Source organism: Spermophilus citellus, assembly GCF_964194105.1.
Source record: "Spermophilus citellus genome assembly, chromosome: 4".
NCBI lineage: Eukaryota > Metazoa > Chordata > Mammalia > Rodentia > Sciuridae > Spermophilus > Spermophilus citellus.
Genome location: NC_138185.1, coordinates 190665100 through 190692614, shown reverse-complemented (window position 1 = coordinate 190692614; position 27515 = coordinate 190665100). Strand labels below are relative to the sequence as shown.

At 40.4% G+C, this 27515-nt stretch overlaps 1 protein-coding gene across 3 annotated transcripts in view; it reads right to left on the bottom strand.

The window, feature by feature from the left end:
- The window catches only part of STXBP6 (syntaxin binding protein 6), a 248510-nt gene that overhangs the window by 219222 nt on the left and 1773 nt on the right, over window positions 1-27515 (bottom strand). Inside the window, exon 2 of one of the 3 annotated variants that reach the window (XM_081289401.1) lies at window positions 4344-4426. The exons of the other annotated variants lie outside the window; for them this stretch is intronic. The gene's annotated coding sequence lies outside the window, so the exon portion shown is untranslated. The remainder of the gene's footprint in view (window positions 1-4343; window positions 4427-27515) is intronic. 3 annotated transcript variants of the gene reach the window in all.

Below are 27515 nucleotides of genomic sequence, written 5' to 3'. Positions count from 1 at the left end.
TTTAGCACCACATTAGATTTGGTTTTGGCTCCACGGAGCATGGAAAAATGGATGAGATAGATAAGGAGAAAGAGGAAGAAAGGTGTTAGTATTGGAAAAAGCAAAGGCAAAATCAGGATGATGAACAGGTTCCTGGGACAGAATAAGGAGGAAGCCCTAAAGAAGGCAGAGGGAACTACCTGGTTGGCAGAAAAGCATCTCTAGGCTATAAAACACTTCATTGCATTGTATCCTGGGTCCTGAGGGATGTGCAATCTTTCCTGTCATCCTCAGCCTGGAAGCACATGCACTCCTGCTCTGTGCTCTGTCATTCACTAATCATTCTCAAAATCAGTAACAAGTAGAGCTGTATCTAAAAGACTACATACTTGAATTCCTTTTTTTCTTCTTCTTTTTGACTATAGATTTCTGCCTCCAGATTCTTAGGATTTTTATCGCAACCTTCAGATGTTTTGAGATGATCAGATTTAGTATCTTATTATAAAAACTAAGTGCTTTTTTTTTTCCCTTGGTGAATCTTCCTCACAAGTATTAAGGAATGCTGGCTCGAATGCCTTGCCATTCAGAGAAGTATTTTTTGAGCCCAGATTATTGCATATAAACTACAGACTGGTAGGGGATTGTTTGGCTGCAGTTACTGCCAAGCCCAATACACACTGCACATGACGACAGATGTCTCTAACATAGCTTCCTACTTACACTCCTTCCAAAGCTCATCACAGTGAGAGCCACTAGGGAGTCAGTTAAACTTGGCCTGTTCTTGAGGGTTTTGATTACACTGTCAGCCACCTTCACAAGCAACATGCCCATGTAAGGCAAAAATGAGGCCCAACTTATTCTAGCAACTGAAGATTCTATGAACTCAAGAAGCTTAAATGAATTACATTTTCTGCAGTAACATAAAGTGATTAAACACATATTTTTCCAGATTAAAAAAAATCTATTACACCCATTATATATTTCAGAAACAGAGAGGTGAATTTCCATTCAAACCAAAGGCAAGAAGGTTTAGAGGAAATGGAAAATCTGTTCTCAGACAACAGCCAACCTGATCACCTCACTGAATTCTGGCCAAAATCTTCCTCTCTCCCTAATTCTGCAATCAGCACAGATGATCTCAATAACTAGACCCACTGACACTGTGCTCTCTAGTCTCTACTACCTCATATGCAAGGACCCTCCCCTCTATTTCACCGGAGCAACCCACCACCCAGCCAAACATTCCAACCCTCTACTACCATATGCTCAGCTTCAGTTTCCTTCTTGAAATCTCTTTCATTGTGATCAACCATTTGGGCTTCATCAGAAGTTCCATTTCATGTCCCTACTTCCTTACCTTCCGAATTTCCAAAGGCCATCACTGTGATAATACACTTTCCATGACACTGGGCTCTAGACTTATTTTCTCACCCTCCTTTTGTCCTTCCACTTCCACCCAAACCTCAGCCTTAGGTTTTGCCTTCTGAGGCTGTCTGTATCCACAGTGGAGCACCTGGACACTGGAGGAAGTCACACACAGGCAGCGAGTGTCATTCAACACTCATGAGTACCAACTGCAAACGAGTGCTCAGTAATGCAGGCGGTCCCACCACATTTCTCTCACCAACACATTCCCTCACCCTCCTCCACTGTTATTTCACTTTCAAACCTCTACAGCCCAGCTGACATCCATGCTGCCACCCACACTCTCAGATGACTTTGCCACCTAAAAGAGAAGTGGAAGCCATCATGCAGAGCAACTTCCTGTTGTCAACTGCCTGGCATCTGTGCCAGCCTTCATCCTCTTCCCTCCTGTTGCATCATGTTCCCTCCTCGCATCTGAACAGCTCCACTCAGCCTTGAGATTCCACTGCATCCTACCTTCTCTGATTCACAGGAACAAATGACCCTTTTGTCCCTTATTTAATTAACTTCTTTTCAACCAGATCCTTCCAATGGGCACTTCTAATATTCAAGTCCTGCTTCAAAGCACTCCGGCTCTACCTCACATGTGTCTAGCTACCTCCCTGTATTTCTTCTTCTCTTCAGAAGAAAACAAAATAAAACAATTTTGTTGTCCTTGGGTGTCTCCATTTTTTCCCCTCCTATTCATTTTTGACTGATCCTAACCTGGCATGGCCCCATGACTCTCTGAAACAGCTCCAGTTCTGGTCAATAATGACCTCTTGTTGCCAAATTAAAAAGATTTTTTTTCCCATTTTTCAAATATTTTCTACCTTAAAAGTACAAGCAATATTTTCAATTCCTCCCTGAAACAACCCTTACCTTAGCCTCCACCAACAGTTTCCTTCCTGTGGTCACAGCTCCCTTGTCTTTATAAACTTATCCTCCTCCCTATTCTTTGGAAGTCAGACTCCTCTATGCCTGAGCCTAGGTTCCCTTACCTTTTCACTCTAGACAGGGGATCAAAAGCCCAATTATCTGTAGGGGCAAGCAAATAGTACAATTCAACGACACAAAGTTGACTCTCATTTTCCTCTCAAATCCTCAATTTAAAAAAACAGAATCAGGAGGATTATTGACAACAGAACCCGGGCATCAGGTAAGGTGACAAAAGAGGGTAGTATGAGTTACAACAGAAAGGCAGCAACACTCCTACTAGAACAACAATTAATTACTTAGCTCTCGCCAAAAAATCCTCATTTTTATGTGAAAACTCACAATTGGTAAATGTTGGCAATTGCTTCATTAAAATTCTTTCTAGTGCAAGTAAAAGAACTCTGGTTCAAACTGGGTTACACCAAAAGGGGAATTTACTGGCTTCTTTAACTGAAGGGCCTAGAGTTGCAGCTCAGCACAGAGTTTAATCAAGGTGATCAGGACCAGTTCTCTATCTGGGTTCTACTTCCTTGTCCCATTCTCAGATAAGTTCTATCTCCCATGTTGTGACAGTTGCTGTTCCTCCAGTCCACATCCTGATAGCTTTAAGCAGAAACCAACAAATTTTCTCTTCCTGGAGCTCCCCATACTCTCAAAATTCTCATTGGGCCAACATTGATTATAAACCCACTGTTGAACCCAGTGACTTGGGGTGGGGGTGATCAGGCAGCCCTGGGTCACCTACTTCATTTGCAACCAGAGGTGGAACTTTGCCTGAGGCATAAGGTCTGAGACTGGAGGAGAAAGAATTTCTCAAAAGAAAACTAGGGAGCTGCTACCAAAAGAGAAAATATATTCTGGGCAGCTAAAAAGCCATAAACATAAGCTACAGCAACTCATTCAAATATTTTTAAAACATTACACAGGCCAAATAAAACAGGTTTTCTGGCTGAAGGTGGCTTGTCAACCTCTAGTTCCAAGCCTCCTTGTTTCCTAGGTGATCCCACCCAAGATCGGACTTTCATCTATCATCTCTACACCAAATATGCCACATTTTTATCTCTGACTCACAAATTCAACTGCCTCCTCAACATCTTCACTTGGATGCTTCAAACTCATCTCAAATTCAAATTGTCCAAAATAAAATTCAGATCTTCCCATCCTCCCACCTCCTACCCTAAGCTGGCCTTCCTCAGAGTTCTTATTGCAAGGGGAGAGGGAAAGAGGAGATTAAATTCTCTCTGGAAAAGCAGTTTAAATCAGGAGTCACAAAACAAAATCCTAACCTGAACACTGGCACTACCTGTCACTAAAAAGTATTTTAAGACTTCAGCAAGGAAATTGGAAACTTTTGACAAAATACCAAGGAGGCAAATGACTATTTCCCTTATAAACAAGTGGGGACCATTAAGATATTCGCTTCTATAATTATTAACTATGGTTTCAACTTGGTGAAATTACATCCTACCGAGTGTAATATGAAATGAGGAGGCATTTTACTAGGACTGTATCATGATCCATAGACAGGAATTTTTTTCTACCCTTTGGAATAGGACCTATACTACTCAGGTATTGTTTAAAAAGAAAATTAAAAAAAAAATCTTTCAGAAAGTCAATTGTAAAACTCTTTGAAATTCTTTTGTTACTTTAAATATTCAAGAAAGATATTTGGAATCTTAATTCATGTAACTTTGTGATTTCCATTTTCCATTTCTTTCCAATTTATTTTTAAGATACATGAAGTTTCACCATGACAAATTCAAATGAGAGAAAGATTGTCAAGAGATGTGCAAAGGTACTTTCGCTTGTTTGTCAGAAGAGCAAAAGTTTACTAGCAAACCTATTATATCATTTAATACTGACAACAACCTGGGAGATTGGCAAACATTACCCTATTTCAGCAAACCTAAGAAATCACTTGCTGTAAGATGCACCATTATTTTATGCACCACTACATTAGGGGAGAAAACCATCACAAAACAAAACAAACAATGCACTGTGAAACACATACTGTTGGCACACACCTGTAATCCTTCCTGGTTACTGAGGAAGCTAAGAAGGAGGATCACAAGTTCAAGTCCAGCCTTGGCAATTAAGGAGACTCTGTCTTGAAATTAAAAAACAAACAAAAAAGTCTTATTTTCAGATATGTTAAAATGTAAAACAAACAAAATTATGTATGTCTCAGAATCTGTGAAAAACATTATCCAAAGCCTCCCTTCACAGAAAAGGAACCAGAGGCTCACCCTTTTACCCAAAGTTAAAGTTAATAAATTTGAAGAACAGATTTGAATCAATGGAATCTGCATTCTAATCCATCTCACCCCAGTCCAGCTCCAAGGTCCGCATGGTTTCTAGAGTGCCTTCTGGGCCCCAGAAGCTTTTCTGATACAAAGGTGAGAAAGGAAAATCATAACTGAGTCAATTTGGTAAATGCTTTTAAACTGTCATGGATTTTAAGACTAAGATAATTTAGAACTTGACTTTTCTCCAACTCCTAGACGGACTAGAAATATCACTAGCACAAATACTCCACCAGGTGTGTAAGAAAAGTATCATTAAGTTCACTGCTAATTCAGTAGGGGGAGGGTTGACACAAAAACTATTGACTATTAATTCTGAATGTGAGTCACAAGATGATTTGTACTTATGAAGTACCATTACCAGGCCTCTTGTCAAGGGACAAGTTTCTTCTGCAATAAACAATGTCCATTTAATGATTTTTTTTTATTGTTTCTTTGTTTCAAAAATACCCATTTGGAAAGGCGCTATGTTATACCTAATTACTACATAAATTAATGCAAAGCAAATGCATAAGGCTAATAGTTCTAATCAGTCTATGCAGAAGGCCTTTTGAGTTCAACATCCAACATTCATTAAAAAGAAAATCTGTTGCAAAAGCCAAGAAATTTACTATATGGAATCTGAACCAGACTGATAGGCCTAATTCACAACAAGGCTCTTTTTATTTAAAACTAATCGGTAATAAGTACATGTGAGATATTTAATAATGAAAATAATATTCCCTTTGTTTTTTCAAATGTTCCTTTTTCCTAGTCCTTCATAGCTGGCACTGGAGGAGAAACAATCCAGCAAATTCTCAGTGGTATCTCCTGTTGGGTCTGCCTTTGTCAAAGGCACATCAAATGTAATATTGTAAGTCCTCATGATGCTGGCAGTCTGTCTAATCAATGGGTATACAGGTGAAAGATGTGCAGGTGGTAGTTTACTTATAAGTATTCTTAGTAACTGAGCAACTTACTAAAATGTTTTGACATCATGTCCAAGCAGCATTGGATGTAGAATTAAGAGACCTACTATAGCCAGTTTCTCAATATGACCTTGATCAAGTCACATCTCTGAACTTGTTTCCTTACTTGTTGTCTACCCAGGGCTACCTCCCACAAAAGAAATTAAGGCCAAAGAAAATCATTTGTAAACCCCAAAGCCCTACACAAAGTAATGAATCATTAGGATTACTAGCAAAAAGCCCTGTTGCTTAGAATAACGAAATGACTTCCTTTTGGGGTTCCTTAAGATGAAGCCACAGGACTCTTTCCAAAATGCAAATTCAATCGCTCCATTCCCAGGCTAAGACTCCTTACTGCTAGGATTAATCCTCAACAGTTAGGTTGGTAGATAATTACCTGAGAAACTGGCTCCTCTGCAGCCTCCTCTCCAGCTTCACTTTTCAAAGACCACTGCAAATATACAGCTGCACTCTGATCCCATTCTCTTCCACACTTCTTTGCCCCTGCATTTTTTTTTTCTTTTTTACAGAGTTTATGGCTGTGGTTATCCTATCACACTCAGGATATCTCAGACTGCTATTAAAGCACTTCAGTGTTCTCAAAAGGCTTTGAACTTCTGCAGGGAAAACAGAGCCAATGTCTTAGTCTCATCACTAGTGTAAAGCCCAATCTACAGCAATTCAATAAATGTTCCTGGAGTGACAGGCAAGGGAAGGCTTTATTTGCACACCACTAGGTAATGGTGCCATGCAGAAAATCCCAAGGAAAAGCTTTCAAATGAAAAAAGGCTTAGAGGCCCTAACAAATATACCATTGGTCTGTACCACTTATCCAAGTCCCTTAAAGCCAGAAATTTTACCATTTTAGTAAGGTAATATGGTACATACACCTTTGCTCCTAGTAAGGACTAGGTCAGCACCCCATACTCAAACACAGTGATAATGCTACAGGCAAACTTGAAAATAATACCACTAACTGAGATAAGTACACAGCTCTTTCACACCCCTTTTCTTTTTGGCTGAGGAAGTCACTACAGCAGGATTGACTCATGTTTAGGCAGCAAATAAAAAGTAATCACACACTCCAAAAGCAATAGGTTATAAAGTACTCCAAGAAGATGGGGTTCAGAAGCACAGAGAAATGGCCACCAACACTGGCAATTACAGTAACCTCTTGGAACATTAAAACAAAATAGTTTATAAAATTTCTAGGACTTAGTACTGAAGAACCAGATGAGAAAAGAAGTGAGACACAGAGAGGAGAATAATGAATGAATGAAGAATGAATGACTACTTGCATGCATGTGTACAAAAATATTATTAGAACTAACTCCCATCACCGTTATCTAAATGGCTCTCCGCTTGTGGGGACAGAATTGTACACATACAAATAAGGGCACCCATAAATTAAAATGAGCTATCACAGACCAACCTGACTTGCTTTCATATCAAAATAGAACTAGCAGGAGGGGAGGGGGTATGGAGTCAGGAAAGATGGTGGAATGAGATGAACATCATTACCCTGTGTGTGATTGCACATATGGTGTGATGCTACATTGTGCACAACTAGAGAAATGAAAAGTTGTGCTGCAATTGTGTACAATGAATCAAAATGCATTCTGCTGTCATATATACCTAGTTAAAATAAATAAATAAATAAAAATAGAACCAGCAATGCAAAGATATACAAATATATTATTTTAAACAGCCAGAAAGACTCCTGTGTGATGCCTCATATGAAAAATTTATTTTAAAATCATGTTCTAGCAGATTGAAAATTTTTCCTAAGAATCTGGTAGGTGTTCTCCTTTCTGAAAACAAGCATAGCACTACCTAACTAGGAAGAGGAAAAATACAAAATTCCACTTCCAATGAATCCCAACACCTGGACAACCCATTCATGGCTTTTCATGAATCTACATGGGAGAATTCTCTAAACATGTATGATAGGCATTACGAGGTTCTATCACACACTACAAGCCAATAACATCAATAGCTACCATTCACTCTACTGAACCCTCACTGCATACAAATCAGGGAGCTAAGTGTTTTCAAAGTCTTAATGTATCCTCACATTAATAACAGAACCTGGGGCTGGGGATGTGGCTCAAGTGGTAGCGCGCTCGCCTGGCATGCGTGTGGCCCGGGTTCTATCCTCAGCACCACATACCAACAAAGATGTTGTGTCCGCCAAGAACTAAAAAATAAATATTAAAAATTCTCTCTCTCTCTCTCTCTCTCTCTCTCTCTCTCTCTCTCTCTCTCTCTCTCTCCCCCCCCCCTCTCACTCTCTCTTTAAAAAAAAAAAAATAACAGAACCTACCTCATAAGGTTATCATCCTAATTTACATATAAGGAATGGATCTTTCCATTAAGAACCAGAACTTTTAACAGGAAAGTCAAATGACTAAAACATCTCTTGCCATTTACTTGTTTCTACTCTGGGAAAAAAAGAAAAAGGAAACAGCTTGGCTCATGCTCATTCTCCATAATCCACACTTTCATCCTGTTATACATCTTCTTCAGTAAGCATGTAGCAGAAGCAACTCTCTTGTCCACACTTAAAGCCTCCCCCTGTAACCTAGTTACATGTGTTCTCCACCCCCACCACCAGTCCTTGAGTGGGTCCCACCCATCCATCCCCTTTTGGATACTAAGACACATACCAGGCACCATGCAGAGGATCCAGGATGTGCAAGTCACAGTCTCATTCCCCAGATTTTCAGTTTAGACATGTAAGCCAATAATCATACTTGAGAATAAAGTGTGTGTGCCACAGGATTAGCACTGTTCAATTCTGTTCTGGGCGGAAGTTCAATGCTCACAATGACCAAAGAGTGGTGAACCTTGGCTGGGTCTGAAGAATGATAAAACAGTAGTAAGGTAGATGAGGAGGTTACTTTAAGGCTTCCAGAATCCTGTCAAATGGCCATGGGGAGATGAAGCTGAGAAAGAGGAAAGGAGCCTTTCCAAAACTGGAATAGGAAAGGTGAATAGCCCCAATCCCCAACATCCAGTCCTCCCTGCCTATCTGATCACAGTACCCAGGACAGCATCCTGCTCTACTGGATGGGGAGAAGCCAGATGGGTTGCCAAGGTGCTCCTGAACTCACAAGGAAAGTCTGGTCACTGCCTTTCCGGCACAGTTGAACTCTGCTCCTGGGACTCTTATTCTTACCACTCTTATTCTTTTTAGGAAGCTGATATCTGCCCAACCAATTGTGACTCTAAGACCTACATTTGAGGACAAGACACCATTCCCAAGGGTTCTTCATCCTAAAGCATGATATAGAAAACAACACACTTGCTGAACTGATTGCTGAGAACTGATTTTAAGCATACTGCTTTTCACAGGAGAGAGCTAGATCACAGATCACATTACATACAGCTCCATAGCCACCTAAACACCAGCGGAATCAAGACCCACACAGCTGCTGGGGCCTCCTCCCTCCCGCTAGGCTATGGTCTAAGTGCAGCTGACTCACAAACTCCCACCTCCTCCTTAGAAGAAAGAACAAAATCCTGTTGCTGCCTAACATGCTCTTTACTTTTAATTAAGGAGGATTGAAATTAACTGTTATGAGAATTTCCTGACACCCTAGATGACAATTAATTAGACACATCCTGATTTCCTACACAAATTCAGAATGAAAAATTGCAACTTCAAGGACTCACCCCTCATAAAGACCAACCTGACAGAGAAAGAATAGTACATTTCAACACAAATTCAATCTCCTCCTGTTGGAAGTTTGGCCAAAACAGACATAAAATATTGGTACACGTCCATATTATTTAGTCATACATACAAATAACACTGCCAGGATCAATAAATATTATTTATAAAGCTATAAATTTTTATATTACATTCAGAACAAGATAAAACCATTGTTTAGTTTTCCTCTTGTACTGAACTAATTAAAGCTCTGGTTATCATAAAGCAAGGAAACAACATCTCAGAGAGAGTGACCTGAAACTGATTGGATTTTATAATGAAGAATCTTAGAAACATTTTAAAATTCTAGAAAATCAAAATGAGCTGAAGAACAAAAATACAGCAGTTGAGTCCTTAGTTTACTAATGAGTCCTGGTAGAACTGTCTAGCCTTGGTTTCCTCCTCTCTGAAATAGAGATGGGCAGAAAGAAGGGAGGCTGGAGAAAGAGAAGCAAAAGGGTTAACTGGATATATAAAACCTTTCTTGCTCAAAAACATCAGGCTTCATATACCAAATAAATCTTTCCAAAAAGAGACAAATTACTTTTTTCAGTAAAAAAAAAAAAAAAAAAAAAAAGCTTTTTTAAAACCAAAGGTGAAAAAAAAAGAAGGCAATAAATCTGCTTTAGTCATCTTAGTACAAGCTTCTATCTTTATGCAAATGTCAGTTCATTAAATAAAATGACTAAGTGATACAAAATATTTCGAAACATACTATGTGTATCTCCCAAGCCATTTTTTTACTTAGCTCTATACATCTTAATATACAGGACATACAAGGATATTTGGCATATGCTATTATTTCCCATCATCTCTAGTCACTTTTAGAGAGTAACCTATTTATCATTAACATGCTTAGGCCAACAGAGCAGCACAATAGAGTGAAATATCTCAAGGTCACTCTGGATCCTAACAAAGAACCTGCTTCCAACTAAGTGATGAAATGGACAATGGTATGTATCACTGAGTTCAAGAGAATGTGAAGAATGGAAAAGAAACAATAAATACAATGCACGCTTGTTGTTGTCATTTTGTTTTGTTCTTTTGAGACAGGCCTTCCCTAAGTTGCCCAGGCTGGCCTTGAACTTGCCACCCTCTTGTCTCTGCCTCCTGAGTAGCTGGAATTACAGTTACACCACCATACCCAGCTTAGAATAAATACAGTGCTAAAGACAGAAATGCACTATCATTCCAGAATATCTGAAGTGACAGAGAAATGATGGAGAGGGAGAAAAATAAACAGGACTGATATGTAGAAACTGTGAGGACAATAAAGGCGAATTAGAGGAAAACAGACCAACCACAGGCAAATCATTTTGAACAAGGTCCCTACCACATGAAAGCATTCTGGCAGCGCTGTGGGAGCAGACCAAGGCTAGGGAATCCTTTGTCCTCAGCACACTCTAACCCTGGGGACCTAAAATCTGAACACTCCAGGACCTGAAATCTAAAACAATCTTTTTTTTTTTTTAATTGGTTGTTCACAACATTACAAAGCTCTTGACATATCATATTTCATACATTAGATTGAAGTGGGTTATGAACCCCCAATTTTACCCCAAATGCAGATTGCAGAATCAGGTCGGTTACACATCCACAATTTTACATAATGCCCTATTAGTAATTGTTGTAAAACAATCTTGATTTAAAAAAAAAAAAAAAACTGGATCTCACTTCCCTTTCACTCACCTCTCCCTCAGCCTTCAGAGTGACATCAGCTAAAACTCACCCAAGTGGCTCATTTATAGAAGGATTATAAGTAAGAAACCACAAATATTTATAAATGTAAAATAAGTAATGATCTTTACTGCATTTGGGCAAAAAAGGGAATACAGACATTTACTTATGTATGCATTTACCTGTGCAGGAGAGCTACCTCATCTGCCAAGAGCCAACTGTCATCCTGTGGCCTGTGCCCTCTGAGCAACAGCGCCCACTAGTGGTGGGGAGGACTACAGGGGCAAGGAAGCACAGACTGACAGACTCCAGGTAAAACCCTTCACATTTCATAAAGTTACCAAAGGGAACCCTCCAAGCCACCCCAGAAGGTCGGTCTACGGATGGAGACACTAAGGATCAAAAAGACTGAGTCTACTATGAATGAAAAAAATAAAGATTCCAAGTGCTGAGAGGTTCAAACTGACTTGGAAATGCTCCCTGAAATGGAAGGCACATCTCTCTATGGCTAATTGCCTCTGGGACTGGACACCCACCGTGGCGTTTTTCTCCAACCACACTAACTGGCACACAACTGCTTTGCCCCCAAGCCCATGTGGTATCTTTCTATAGAAACCCCTCCTGCTCAAAACATTCAACAACAGTACTACCATAGGTTTCCCTGTGAGGGTATACACTTAAATGAGAAAAGTACCCTATCAAAATCAAACAGCCTCTGGTCAACCTGGGGAGACACACCAACGTCCATGGAACAGCACAACATCATGCAATCACAACAAGCTAGAAACCAGAGAGCCATCTCTGGTGCCTCCTTCCCTCTCACCCCTGACTTCCAACCCACTGCCACATCCAGTCACTCTTTCTCTCCATTTTACCATCCTGATCAGGCTATCATCATTTTTTCCTAAACTACTTGACAAATTTCTAAACTGACCCATTCATATCTCCTCTTGGACCCACTACAATCCATGCATCCATTCACTGTATTGCAACCAAAGTGAAACGTGTCAATTTGACCACTTCAAATTATGACAGGAACGCTGTGACTCTCAAGAAAAGACTCTCCTTCATACCCATTTTCCTCCACTCCCAGCCACAGAGGTCTGCTCATGTTCCTTCATTCATACCAAGGTCCCTTCCACCACAGGGCCTTTGCATATTCTGCCACTTCTGTTAAGTCATCTCCTCCCTCTTGAACTCCTACTTTTCTTTCAGATCTCAGCTCAACATTACCTCTAGGAAAACCACCTATATTTCCCTGACTAGGCCAAAGTTCCTCAAACATGCAATGACAAGGAGCACCTACAAAATGATCATGTAACATTCTGTGTAATTATTTCTGTATATCTGTATATAGTTCCTTTTTAAAATGAGCTATAAAAACAAAAATATGGCCTGGCTTTGCTCACTGTGGAAACTGGTCATACACAATAGGCATTTTTGCTGAGTGAATTAAATGACAGACAAAAATTTAATACAAAAAAATTTAAAAGTACCTCGAGAAAGATGCAGATTAAATGTCCCTACAGGGTTTGATATTGATTGATTGAAGTTCTAGGGATTGAACCCAGGGCCTCTTCCACTGAGCTACATCCCCAGCTCCCTGCAGGATTTTAAACCAGACTTCTTGCCCTATACATGAGGTGTTTCCTGGGACTCTTCCCCCAGCCTGGCACTGTGACATGGCACCAACTGCACAAGGTGAGGAGAACTATAATATCCTTATCTGTCCTTCCTCCTCTTCCAAGCTGGGACATGAAATAGACTAGAAAAGAAGTGGGGCTGTACATATGGGATTGACCCTATGTTTACACTTGATAAAGGCAGGAGGAAGAGATCCTGGGAATACTCACAAACCTACTAGGAGAGCTGTTCCAAGTAAAATTGCTGCTTAGAACCTTCTAGAATTTCACAATACCATCTCTCTCCATGAAAGCCTTACCAGGATATAGGGAATTATCTTCCCCCCCCCCCTTTTAAATGTCAACGGAAATCTTTCTTCTTCTTCAAAAGCTTGTTTCTTCTCAAAATCTACCATGATTAATTTCCCTATTCCTTGCTGGGCATATTCTAAATGCAAGAGTTACTCATACTGACATACTTCCTATTAGTAAGTGTCTGATCTTCCCTCTTGTGATATCCAATTTGTCAGGGATAGCTCCAGATTCTGAGAACACTCTCCACTTGCTCACTGCTTCCACGGAGCACAGGGTGGTAGTCAGGAACTTGAATTTGGGAGTCACACGATGGTCTGTATCACTCTAGGACCAAAGAACAACCCCTCTGAGCCCTGACTTCTGATTCTGTAAAAAGAGGCTAATTAGAGCACATAAATGAAAGAATCAAAAGAACCCACAAAGTGTCCTTAGCAAAGTGCCAAGCATACCATATGTGTGCAACTATTTCCTATTAACATAATTAATACTACATTGAGGAAAACTCATTTTGACTGGACTGAGTTCCTTATTCCCAAACCAAGAGGCTTATTAAAAGTTTAGAAAACTTCTCAGGAAAAAGAACCATAGACAGAGTACCTGTAAGGTAGCACGGCCGATCTACAGGGAGACAGTGTGTGTACCGTACCTCTGCCAAAGCCGCCGGAGGGACCTGACCTACATCCTGGTTACCTGTTCAGGAACTAGTCATTAGTTACACCTACTCAAAAAATAAGGACAGGGGCGGTCTTTTACTACTTCCAACACAATGCATAGCCTGTGTTTACTCAGGGAACCGTAAAATTCAAAACACCAACTGCTATTTACATGTAACTTTCTTTTGGCAGGAGGTGAGTAATAAGTCAGAATGTCCACCAGCCAAGTCCAACCTGACAGGCACAGTCAGCGCTCATGTATAGGATAATATAATCTGATAGGGCAAAGAGTTTAGATGACCTCACCAGGTACTCACAGCCATGGGGACTGCTCCTCCTAAGTAACCCCCAGCTCTTCACACTTGTTCTGGAGTCTTGCACAGGAATTAAATGTGGCATGAAAATGACTATCTTATTGGGGAAGTTTCCATAAAAGTGTCCTTGCATTTTTTTTTTCTTTTCTAAGGTGTCTCACTTTATCCAGTGAAAATGAATGAAATAAAAAGCTAATCTGATTGTAATGCATTCCACTATTGCTATGTATGTAAGAAATTTTTTTAAAAGTTAAAAAAAAAAAAAGCTAATCTGCAGAGGAAATGGGGGTATCTGGCACCCAGCACCCAGTACTCTGCTCTGACCACCAATGCTGTTTAGGATTAAAGGTGCTAATAATAGAGGAACCACCATTTGACTAAGCTCTTCTATTGCAGAGCCTGGAGAGACGTTCAGAGACTCCTTAGCCACCACTTTCAGCCAGAAAAACAGGCTGTAGCTCTGCACCCTATGGACTTGGCATTTAGACAATATTCTCAGACTCAGTGAAGAAGGTCAGCCCCCTGGAGCCCCCGATCCAGGCAGGGAGAGAAGAGTTTGGGATGGTCAAGGGTCCTTACTTGTCTCTACTGGTCCCTTCCCATCTTAGAAGCACAAGGTCCACAGCTATGTGAAAGCAATCTGTCCATGGCATTCTTTTCATGAATAATTTCTGAAAGTCTTTACTACATACCAGTGACATTAACCCCCTGTGTCTCAGGGAAAAGTAATGGGCGATTTGCTTTGAAGATAGGAACAGCAATGCTCTGCCTCTATCATCAGATTTTATGTAACTACCCATTTAGAAAAAGACGATTTTCTACACAGAATACAATTTCCAACAGTGACATTATTCATCAACATCACCTGAAGGATTTTCTGGGTGGCTCTTTGCCAGTCAGGAACAAAAAGAAGCAAATGCAGCAAGACTAACAAGTCGGCCCATGAATTGGTGGGATGTTGAAACACTATAAGGAGCACCCACAAACGACAGAGCCCAGGAATCGTGTCTAGGGAAGAAGGAGTGTTTCCTGAAGCTGGATGCAGGCCATGGAGGACTGTTCCACTGGGAGCCCCAGCCAGCACTGGTCCGGAGAGTTCTGGAGCTCTGTAGCAGGACAGCATGGAAACCAGACTTCACTTCTGACTGCCACAGAGTTTGGCAACTCCTTTAACATTTTTCAAAGAGACAGTGTTATAGTTTGGATCTTAAATGTTCCCCAAAAAGCTCATGTGTTGAAGGGTTGGTACCCCACTGATGGCACTATTGAGAAATTTTAGGACACAGGTCCTAGTTGGAGCAAATTAGGTCACTGGAGTAATGCCGTAGAAGGGTCCAGTAGGATCCCAGGCTCTTCCTTTCTCTTTTTGTCTTCTTGGCCCTCAGGAAGTGAGTAGCTTTGCTCCACCAGGACCTCTCCAACATGTTGTTCTGGCTCAAAGCAATGGAGCCAAGCAGCCATGGACTGAAACCTCTGAAACCATGGGCCAAAATAAATCTTTCCTCCTGTAAAATCACTTATCACAGGTATTTTGTCACATTGATGGAATGAGTGCTGACTAACAAAGGCAAGAATGGGGAAAAGGAACAGGTGGTAACTTCTAGGTCCGATTCCTTAATCATGTTCTCTTTCTTTTTATGAACTCCTAACTTTTCATCATAAAACAAGAATACTCAAAGTAGTAAACATATTGGGCTGGGGTTGTGGCTCAGTGCTAGAGTGCTCACCTCACATGCATGAGGCCCTGGGTTAGATCCTCAGCACCACATTAAAAATAAATAAATAAAAATAAAGATATTGTGTTCACCTACAACTAAAAAAATATTTAAAAAAAAGTAAACACATTAAAGGTTATTGTACAGATTAGAAGAGACCATGAAATGGTGCATTCTTCTGCCCTGTTAATGTCTATTGTCTTCACCCAAAAAAAGGAAATACTATCTCTTCATTAACAAGTCTTATAAATAATGCTCTATTTTTTAAAGTCACTTATGAAGTATTTTTCTTATTCACGAGGCTGGTCTCTGAGAGGTGTTTTGCTATTTCCCTAAATCATATATGTGCTCAAAAGTCATTTTGGAACCAACTAAAAACATTCAAAAGAATATATACCCAAAGTGATTCCAAACATGTTTTAAGTAATATTTTTGCTATTTTCCAGAATAGCTTCTACAAAAAGCAAACTCATCTATAGGTTAAAAGATTTCAAGCTTTTGAGCAGTCTCATAACTTGACAATTTCCCAGGCCACATACCCTAGCTCCAACTCTTCTGGAAGTTTTCTTGCTAAAGGGTTTTATGATGCTACATATCACTCCCTGTCCTCCTCCCCAGAACATCTGAGACTACAGTCAGGTTTGGGTGACAGTTAACTCCTTTGATGGTAGATTTTAACATTTTTCACAAATGTCCCAAGTCACTCTCGTTAAAAAAAAAAAAAGTAGTAAAAGAAAGGAAGGAAGGAAGGAAGGAAGAAAGGAAGGAAGGAAGAACAGAAGACTGGAAAATAAACAAGAGACTCAAGCAGACATGTCACAAAAGAGATCCAAATTGCCATTACACACATGCCAAGATGCTAAACTTCAATTGATGATAAGAGAAATGTGCATCAAAACCATAATGACACGCCTCTATACACACATGGGAATGATTAAAAAGGCTTATCAAACTAAGTGCTGGCAAGAATGTGGAGAAATGGACCTTCTAATGGAAACCTGGTGGGAGTATAAGTAAACACACGGGAAAACGGTCTGGAGTTACTAAAGCTGAACATGTTCACATCTAAGCAGCTACCCACAATAATTTCACAACAGCATCATTCTGCTGAACTTGGAAATAATTCAAACATCTACTATCAGCAATTGTGTTATGTTCAAACACAGGAATATTATCTGACAAGGAAAATGCATAAACTGCTGCCTGCACAATGTAGATGGAACTCACAGACAAAATCAGGGAGGGAGTCAGACATTCAAATGCAAAGAAGCAGAAAGTAATGCGATGGGTAAAGTAACTCTGTGGGTAGGAAGGCGTGGGGTGGGGAATGAATGAGCTGGTGGCCAAAGGGAACAAAATTTCAGTTAGACACAAGAAATAAGTTAAGATTTATTGTAGAGCGCTCAACTAGCATGCCTAAGGCACTGGGTTCAATTCCAGCACCATATACAAATAAATTTAAAAAAATAATAAAGGTCCATCAACAACTAAAAAAAAAAATTTTTTTTAAAGATTTATTGAATGTACCCTAGGGTGATTATAGTTATAACAATTTATTTTATACCTGAAAATTACTACTGAGTAGATGCTAAGTGTTCACACCACAAATAGATGTGAGGTAATACATGTTAATTAGCTTGATTTAGTCATTCCTCATGTATACAATGTATATCAAAACATCAGACATACAATAAATATATGCCATTTCCACTTGTCAATTAAAATAAACACAAAATTAAGAAGTCAGTCATAAAGGATACAAGAGTAAATAAATGTTCCATATTATCTAAAGTGATCTGTGGCAATGAGAAGCCAGTACAGTGGCCTGAATAGAAGAGGAAGTGACTAACAGGGGGCAGGCACAAGAGAAGGTTCTGCTGCCTTCTAGTTTGATGTGTATTAAGATTAAATAGCTGTGCCTATTGAATGGAAACTCACTGAACTGTACCTACATAATTTGTACTTGTTTCTGGATGCATACTTTAATTTTAAAAAAAACTTTTTTAAAGCATAGTCATCTAAGTTTGCCTTTCAAGTGCCAACTTAGCACACTATTTAAATTGCCCACACACATTTATTTAAACAAGTGGACCTCATACAAAGAGCAGAAGATACCAAGTCATGCTCCAACCCTTGGGCCTGCTCTCAACTCTGTCACTTGCAGGCTTGATTCTGAGAGAATTTGACACATCTATTAAAAAAAAAAATGTCTGCGTAATTATAGGAATCAAAGGAGGTGGTGGGAGATTAACTCTGTAAACCATGAATTATATCCCAGCATTCATTCTGTAAGGTCGATAGAAAGCACAGCAGATGGGGTGAAGAGCAGGAAGAACCTGAGGAGACCCAGGAGAGCTGGAGTTCTGGGGGTTACTTCCAAGGACCTGCCGGTCAGTAGCACAGGTTCTTTGTGAAATTTCATTTAAACTCCAACCGAAAGTTGTAATACTTTTTGATCTTAACAATTTTAACACCAGAGCCATCCAATAATAAGCTTCTCCATCATAAGAAGCAAACCTTTCAGAAACACTCCTTATCTTGGAAGTACCCAATTTCCTTTACTTGCAGGTCTCTCTCATTCAGTCTTTGGCTTCTTTCTTATGGTCTCCATGCAATTTCCACTTTCTTGGTGTATGTCTTTCTGCATGTTTTATGTTTCTTCCTGGATTCCAGGAACTTGGAATACCAGGCCTGTCTCTCCACAGACTCAGGGCTCCTCCAGCCTTAGGTGCTAACAACCAGCACTTTACATTTACTGGACGCCTTTTAAAACACAAAATCCCAGGCCCCACTCCAGATCTAGGGAATCAGAATCTGCATCTTAACAGGTTATCCAGGTGATTCGTAGATATATGAAGATTTGAGAGGCACAGACCATGGCCCTTCTAGCCAGTTACCTAAGAAACTCAGAGGCCTAGGGCTAGAGGTCACAGCCTTGCCCAGGTAATGGAATTTATTCTAAAAGCCCCTGCCTGAATGCCCTCACCCAAATCTGGACCCATATAAATTGTTATTCTTTTTTGAAAACTCAAGTTACATTTTTCTGGAACTTGGGTGTGGGCAGAAAGCAGGCAGGGGACAAGAAAGATAGAAGGGAAGATGGAAAGGCATATTAAGTCTTATTTCTTTTGTGACTCTCAGGAAGCAAGGTGGATAATTTTTGAGAGCTGAAGAAGGGAAAAATGGGAATCTACTGAGGCTGCTACACAGTGCCCTGGGAACTTAGATCACAGAATCAATAGTCCTGAGTGCTTAGCATGTACCACGTTAGCATATAATCTATAATCTAAATGTTAAACAATATTCTAATTGAAAGATCAAAAGACTAGATGGAGAAGAGGAATCCCAGGAAACAAAGACTCTCTAGCTCAACATACTTTTACTGATTCTCTACCGTATGCCGGAATTACACAACTTATATACTCAAGAGATTTTAAAAAAACCACAAAAACCTGAAGACCCCTCTTTTTGAAGGAACTCACAGTTCATGGTGTTGGAGAACAAGGGCTGTTCCTAAAGAAGGTGTCTGACACCAAGTATGGTGGTGCACACCTGTAATCACAGTGACTTAGGAGACTGAAACAGGAGGATCACAAGTTCAAAGCTAGCCTCAGCAACTCAACAAGGCCCTCAGTGAGACCATGTCTCTAAATAAAATACCCAAAAGTGGAGGTAGGAGAGCTAGGGGTGCAGCCTAGTGGCTGAGTGCCCCTGGATTCAACCCCTACAAAAAAAAAAAAAGGCGGTGGGGGGGGGTCTGAGTTGAGGATTCCTTGCTTCATTTCTTAAAAATTAAGTATTAGACCAGTACATGGCTAGCAATGTCAGAATAGGATCTTAAAGTCTCATTTCTCATTTTTCAGTAAGTGAAATTGGGAGAAATGTCTACATTAGTAGCTTCCAGCTCCTTATAAAAGTACCAGTCTACCCTCAAGGTAGAGTATTTTTTTAGTTATTGTTATAGTTGTATAAGGATTTAATTTTTAAAGGACTTAATTCAGGAACACCCAGTTTTATACTCCTGGCCCCTTAACAGCAGCAGGATAGCTTCCTTATTGCTATGTAATGATAGGGTAGATTAAATTCTTCAAGAATATTATTAACTTCACAACCACTAGGTACTGCTGGCTTTCACCTTAGCTTGTTAGGCAACAAAATGCCAAGCAGTCTAAAAACAAAGGCATCTTACCAACATACACTGGTCTGACCAAGTGCAGTCCCTAGCAGTTATGGAAGTTGAATAGACTGAAGCACACATTACCATCCACTCAGAATTAGGAATTCCCACCTCCAAAGGACTCATCCCCTCCACCTTCTGGAGGACTGGAAGTTCCAGTGAGTCCTGGTACATTATGCCTCACCTCAAATATCATATCTTCAATTATCTGATACGGATGTCATATCAGTTTAAATGCTCAGCCCTGCCATGGCAACACAGGGAACAACCCTTTTCTTCAAGTCATCAGGCATTAAAGACCAAATTTCTAAACCAAATCTACCAATCCTTGACAGAGTCAAGAAAGACCCTGGAATGGCTGAGCATGCTGGGACATACCAGGTACTTGGGAGGCTGAGGAAAGGGGATTGCAAGTTCAAGGCCAGCCTGGGCAGTTTAGTGAGACCATATTTCAAAATAAAATAAAGAGGGCTGGGAGTATAGCTTGATGGGTGTTAAGAGGGCTTGCCTAACATGCATGAAATCCCACGCTCAATACCTAGTACTGTACTGGGATGGGGTGGCAGGATAAGAGTGTGGTACAGGGACTCACATCCTTAGGAAAGCAATGAATTTCAGGCTGTGAAGATTGGAAACTAGTTGTATTTACTGCATTTGTGGCTTTATTAATTTAAGTCTTAAAAACTATTTATACATATTGGTTCCCAGAAGAAAGTGAAAAGATCTGTCAACTTAATTGAAATGTAAACACAATCTTTTACCTCCTCCTACTGCAAATTACAAGGCAAAACAGAGAAACGGAAAGTTATCAAGCCACCAGCTCACCTTGTGTAACCCCATGAGGGCACAATTATCTTACCCAGTACTATGGAGTCATAGTGCATCCTCTTAATGCCAGTAATGCTCTGGAGCTAACCCCACGAGGCTAGCTGGCCAGCTGGGAGGCAGCATTACTAGTCCCAAATAGCCATAGAGAAAGCTGAGGCTCCTGAGGACCAGTAGCACAGGTTACACGTAGGAAACTCACACACAATGCCAAGTATTATTTCCCAGGTCTTCCTCTTCAATTGCTCCCCATCAACCTAATTCGATTTAACTTTCTCAGAGTTAATGGATTCAAGGAAGAAGGTAAACAAAAAAAATTCCAGACTTTGGGAAGACAACAACTTAATAAACTATATGCAAACTCAATTCCAGCAACTTTCACTGAAGCTGCGAATGAAACTCAATGGTTTGCATTTTAGCTCCCTTTATTTCCTCTCATCCTGGTCAGAGATAAATGTTAGTGAGTGTGGGCCACACAGACAAGGATAAGCAGACACCACCACACCAGCAGCTGTGGCACCAACTGAGCCACTCATGGATGGCCTCTGGTCCAAAGAAACCACTCCATGAAAGCAGACCAGAGACACAACAAACACCTTGGCTAAAAACGGTGCTGACTCAGATGAGACTAGCACCAAGATTTCACCAATCATCAAGCCCTGGTATTTCAAGGACCAATAAGCAAATTAATTTTTACCTAAGGGCTAGTATTCATATCCCCTCTTCTGTACTTCTCCCCATACCAACACCATCCACACAAACTAAAAGCCCTTGGCAGTCTTCCATATATATATATACTGTTCCTTAGCTCTCACTATGAAATTCTGGGCTCTTGTGGCAAAGAAAAGGCAGATAGCATGGCCATTCCTGGCATATCATGCTAGGAATATGTCTATAAACTCAGGCTTCTTCTAATCCTCCAAAAAAGAAAACTGTGGCCCAGATATTAACTTGCTAAGATCCCACAGCAAATTAATTCACCAGGAATGGTGGCACATGCTCATAATCCCACAACCTGGAAGACTGAAGCAGGAGGATCACAAGTTCAAGGCCAGCCTCAGCAACTTAGTGGCTCTAAGCATCTTAGTAGTGAGACCCTGCCTCAAAATAAAAAAATAAAAAGGGCTGGGGATGCAGTTAAGCACCCCTGGGTTCAATCCCTGGTAAAATAGATAGATAGATACATAGGTAGGTAGGTAGGTAGGTAGGTAGATAGATAGATAAAAGAAAGAACGAAAACCAAAGCAAATTAATTGTGAAGCCTACTCAGCTCTGTCCCACTACAAAGCCTTCTTCTCTATGCTGGATTAGCCTCCACTCAAAAGCTTGATCCAAGGGACGGCAGTATCAGCATTGATGGGAGCTTGTTGGAACTGCAGAAACTCAGCACCCATCCCAGCCTACTGAAAGGGAATCCATATTCTAACAAGACTCTCCATGCTTTCTTTTTTTTTTTTTTTTTTTTTTTTTAAGAGAGAGTGAGAGAGGAGAGAGAGTGAGAGAGAGAGAGAATTTTTAATATTTATTTTTTACCACTTGAGCCACATCCCCAGCCCTCTCCATGCTTTCTATAATGGGCTGGGGAAAACGAGAAGAAAGGGCCTCCATCCTAGGGGGCCACTACCTCAGCTCCACCAGTGCTGAGCCTCATTCAGCATCCTGACTCTTACCCCAGTACAATGATGCTCATATAGTGCCAAGGACCCTGTGGACCCTGTGTGAATGCAGTCCAAGATTTAAAAAATCAGGAGGAGGGTAATCTTGACAGAGTTCCATAAACAAATTAGTAAATGACACTAAACTGTCTACCACAGTCAAATCTTAAGAGAGAAGCTAAGCGGAAACTGCCCAGTCAGCATGCCCTCTGGTGGCTCATAACAAGGAAGCCTAAATATGGAATTAGTTTCCGGAGGGAAATCCAGAAACACATGAATCTGGAGATCACAAGGCATTTGCCATGAAAACTATCCCAATGACTCAGAAGCAAACAGGAATAAAACCCTTTTAATTCAGAGAAAAGACTTGGATTAGAGTCTAACAGGATAACCCTGGAGCTCCCAAAGACAAACAAGGAGAAAGAAGTCAGCCAGATAACCCCCTCCCAGGGAGCAGAAACCAACCCCAAACTGACACCCTGTTCATGGACTTCTCATCTTTTTTTAAAGTGTGCAACTCAATAGTTTTTAGCATATTCACAAAATAGTGCAATCATGACCATCTAATACTAGAACATTTTCATCACCCAAAATGAAATCCCATCTCTATCAATGGTCACTTTATATTTCTCCTTCTCCTCAACTCCTGGCAGACAACCCTATGGATTTCCCATTCTGGGCATTTCATAATGGAATCATACAACATGTGGCCTTTTGTGCCTGGCTGCTTTCACATGTTATATGAAAGCATGTTATAGCATCAATCCAAACTTCATTTCTTTTTATGGCTAATTGGTTTTCCATTGTATGGATATACCACATTTTGCTTATTCATTGATTGACGAACATTTGGGTTGTTTCCATCTTTGACCTAATATGACCAATGCTCCTGTGAGTATTCATTTACAAGTGTTCAATATAAACATGTTTCAGTTCTCTTGAGTATACACCTAGGAGTGGAATTGGTGTTTGTGAGGCAAATGTTTTAACATTTTGAGGAATTGCCAAACTGTTTTCTAAAGTGGCTACACATTTTACATTCACAACATCAACATACTATATGGGGGTTCCAATTTTTCCTATATCTTTTTTTTTTTTAAAGAGAGAGAGAGAGAGAGAGAGAGAGAGAGAGAGAGAGAGAGAGAATTTTTTTAATATTTATTTTTTAGTTTTTGGTGGACACAACATCTTTGTTTGTATGTGGTACTGAGGATAGAACCCAGGCCGCACGCATGCCAGGCAAGCACTCTATCACTTGAGCCATATCCCCAGCCCTCCTATATCTTTTTTTCCCCAGTACTAGGGATTGATCCGAGGAGCCTCACCCATGATAGGCACATACTCTACCACTGAGCTACATCCCCAGAACTTTTTATTTTGAGACTAGTCTAGCTAAATTGCCCAGGCAGGCCTCAAACTTGCTACCTCTTTCCTCATTCTCAAAAAGTAGCCAGGACACCATCCTGAGCCTCCGTGTGCCATCATATGCCTTGTTGCTCCTGGGTCTTTTAAGCTCATAACCCTCCTGGTGGATATTATATGGTATCTCATTGTAGTTTTGATTTGCATTTCCCTGATGACTAATGGTGCTGAGCATATTTTCACATCTTCTTCAAAGAAATATCTATGCAAATCCTTTGCCTACTTTAAAATCGGGTTATTTGCCTTTTTATTGCTGAGTCGTAAGAGTTCTTTCTTTTTGCTCTTTTTTGAAACCCCAGTCAAGAGCCCTCATCTTGGAAAGCTCTTCCCTCATCATCCAATATTCTTTAACTCAGCCTTCCTTGTAAGGAATCCCTCTTTACCATAACCCTGTCATCCAAAGGGCCAAGAAAACTGGCACTCTCCCTTTCTGAACCAGGCATCCGCTGCTGTCATCCAAGTGTTGTGGCTCCACCCCTGCTTATCCACAAATGGCTGTCCTGTCATCACTAGCCCTCCTCTGCTACTGCAGAGAACTCAGAAAGAACTTAACAATAAGAAATCTGACCACCCCCACAGAGTCACTAAGACAGCATGCTAGGCACAATACTTTGTCTTGTATGCTCTGAAAATTATTCACATGCAATCAAAACTACAAGTATGCACACTCCTGCCCCATGAAATCACCAACCTAAAATGTTCCTTCTCTCTAGAAAAATGAGACCCCATCATTTATGTTATCAGAGTCCAGTTCCTTCACGGAGACTTTCTTAGCCACGACAGTTTGTTTTTCTCTACACTTAAAAAAAAAAAAATCTATAGAGATCATTAATCAACTACTATTTATAAAATGTCCCTTTATTTGGAGGATGTACTAAGTGAAACTACCTCACCCATAGCTGGTTATTAACATATTAGCATTGTTGGAATGTGCTAATTCAATGATGAAGTTCCAAGCTACACATAACCTCAAAAATGTTCTGTGTTCCGGGAAACACAGACTTAAATAAATACAACCATTTTTTGTTGTTGATACTGTTAAGTGTGGTACTTCTCAGTCTTTGATACGATGATGCACATGTTGAGAATCTCTGTAAGAGGAAAAAATAATAGGCAGTGCTTCTCAAATTGATTTGCCCTTTACAAGAGCACACCTATTAGCACACATCCCAACAGCATTCTTCCAACATACTCTTGGAATTGCTGAGCTAATTCAATTCCTGTTCAATTCTATCAGCTGGGCAGCACTGAGTAGAAAACCATATTTTCTACTGGGGTAAGGAAATAAATTTGCTTTGAGATGCCATCAATTGGAAGGCACTCTTAACACCCTAGGTTACAGGGGGGAAAAATGAACATTAAATGTGATCATAATGTTTAAGACCCATTTGGACTTCTGAAATTGGAAAATACTGAAATGGGTGGGAGGTGGGGTGTATCTTAGAATCAAACTAGTATAGCATACCCAGAGTTTTTGTTTAAAAGCAGCCTCTAGGAAGGTTGAGAATAGTACCAGGAATGGGCCTTGACTATCTGTGAGCCAGTAACAATAGTCCTAGTGACCAAAGAGAAATAAAATACCATAATGACTGCCCCACAACAGGCTTATTACAGGGAGCAAAGATACCAGGGGACCACTGCTAAGAAAAGTAAACAAAAGTGATACGGAGAAAGGCTACTCTCAAGATAGGAAAAATCCCAGCAGCAAAAACTAGGGGTAACACCCAAAACATAAACATCAAGTTATGGAAAGGAATTTTAAAACAGAAATGTTCCCTGCTTAGGTTAAGTGGGAGAAACTATTTAAATGAGCTCCCAGATCTGAAGAACTATGACCCAAAGGCTGTCCCTTCACTCAGTGCTGATTACTGTCAGGAAGGCATGTTTGGGCTTTGCAGTTTTATCTACTAAAACACTAAGTGGTACACTTGAATTTTTGAATAGATTTTTGATTTACTGATAGGTTTCTCTAGTGCTAATCATTCCAACACTAAAACAAAACACAAATGGAAAGTTGAGATAAAGCATATTAAAGTGCTGACTGACTTCCCCATTCACCTAGTCCATTTGGGTGCCACATGACATAAACCTCATTTCTTCCTTAGAATGTTATCTCAGGAATGATCCTGACTCAAGCAGGCTCCCAAAGCCTCTCTGAAGCAAAGCAGTTAAAACTCAAGGCCACAATCTAGGTCATAGCAAGTCATGGCAACCCTGCATGGTTTGGGGGACAAGAAGATGTACTTTTGACTGGGTCAAATCCAAACCGTGCTTGAGAATAAGCTAATTTACCCACGGCATCCTGCTGATACTGCACAGCTGCCCCAGAATGCCTGCCTTCCTCCTCCTTGGAGAGAAGGAGGGCCTCGGTTACTGTCAATCAATGCTACCATCCTTCAGAAGGCATGGAAGGCCTTTGCCAGTTTTGGCCACTATGGGGCAACCAATAAGGTGCACTTCACACTCCCCAGAAGGCCGTCATTCAGGAAAGATACCACTAAGAATTCTGTCTAAATTTGCTCTTACGTGATTTTACCTGGCCTTCAACCATAGGTTCAAACTGTCAGAACTGTATGCAACCTCCTCTCCACAAATCTGAGAGTCTCAAAGAAAAGGAAGTAATCGTTGGATTTATCAATATAAGGGTCACCAATTCAGTCTGACCCAAAATGATCAAGAAACCAGAGTCTATGTATTTTATAGTATGAAAAGAAGGTGTAATCTTAGCTTTTTTTGGTGAAAATCATTTTATTTGAAGATCAATCAGAATCATCAAAACTGGACAATGGTAAATGACATGGGTAATTAGAATATAACATTCTTAAAGCAACTTCCTAAAACACCTAGAAGAAAACATGTCTCTATAAGTACTAAAATAATGAATTTCAAACCATCCTCATCCCTCTAAGTGATTCTATAGGCATGGTCTCTGCACTGGCAGCATCAGCATCATCTGAAACTTGTTAGAAATGCAAACTGTCGGACCTTCATCCCAAACCTAGAGAATCAGAGACTCGGGAGGTGAGGGTGTATATAGCACAATAATCTGTAATCTAACAAGCCATCCTGGATATTCCGATGCTCATCTAGGATCAGGGAAGATGCACATCTGGGGTGTCTCAGGAATCTGATTAAACCCTTATTAACCGAGGGACAATTTTTCGCCTCCTTGCCTCAAACTGGCATTGGCTTTTAATCTCACAGACTGATTTTACCAAGGAGGGATTGAATCCTTAGTTCCAGGCCACTGTGAAAAGCCAAGTCAGAGCTCCACCCCAGGGCCTGCTGTCTTCTTCAGCAACCTTGAATTTCAAAGCAAGGCCTTGCTGACATGACAATTCTGGGTCTCAGGACCATGAACATTGATAAGGCATTCCAGGTGGTCTCCTAATCTAATCTGTACCATGCTGCCTCCCTCATAGAAATATGAGGACTGAAGTTTCAATCCTTAAAATCAAAAGAGAGGTGGATTTGAGGAAAGGTGAGGGTAAATAGCTACTTCCAAAGACATGGCCAACTAAATCCCTTGGTAAAGAGTGGTAGAGGGGAGAAGACTCAGGTGTTTTGTTATAATTAAGGATTAATTAATTTTTAAAAACTGAGTAAAGACCTCAGAGACAATATCTGGCATGAATGGTGCTTTAAAGTTTTCTTAGCACTTTTCATTTTCATTATCTTATCCAAGTCTCACAACAACCCTGCAATGGAGAGGGATAATGCCGTGATTATCCCCGTTCGACAGAAGAGAAAACTCAAGTTCAGAATGGGTAATATTTGTCCACCAGACCTGTCATCAGCTGTAAAGCTGCAACTTGACCTCAGGTCTATCTCACTCTAGAATTTGTTTAGTGTAACCGCC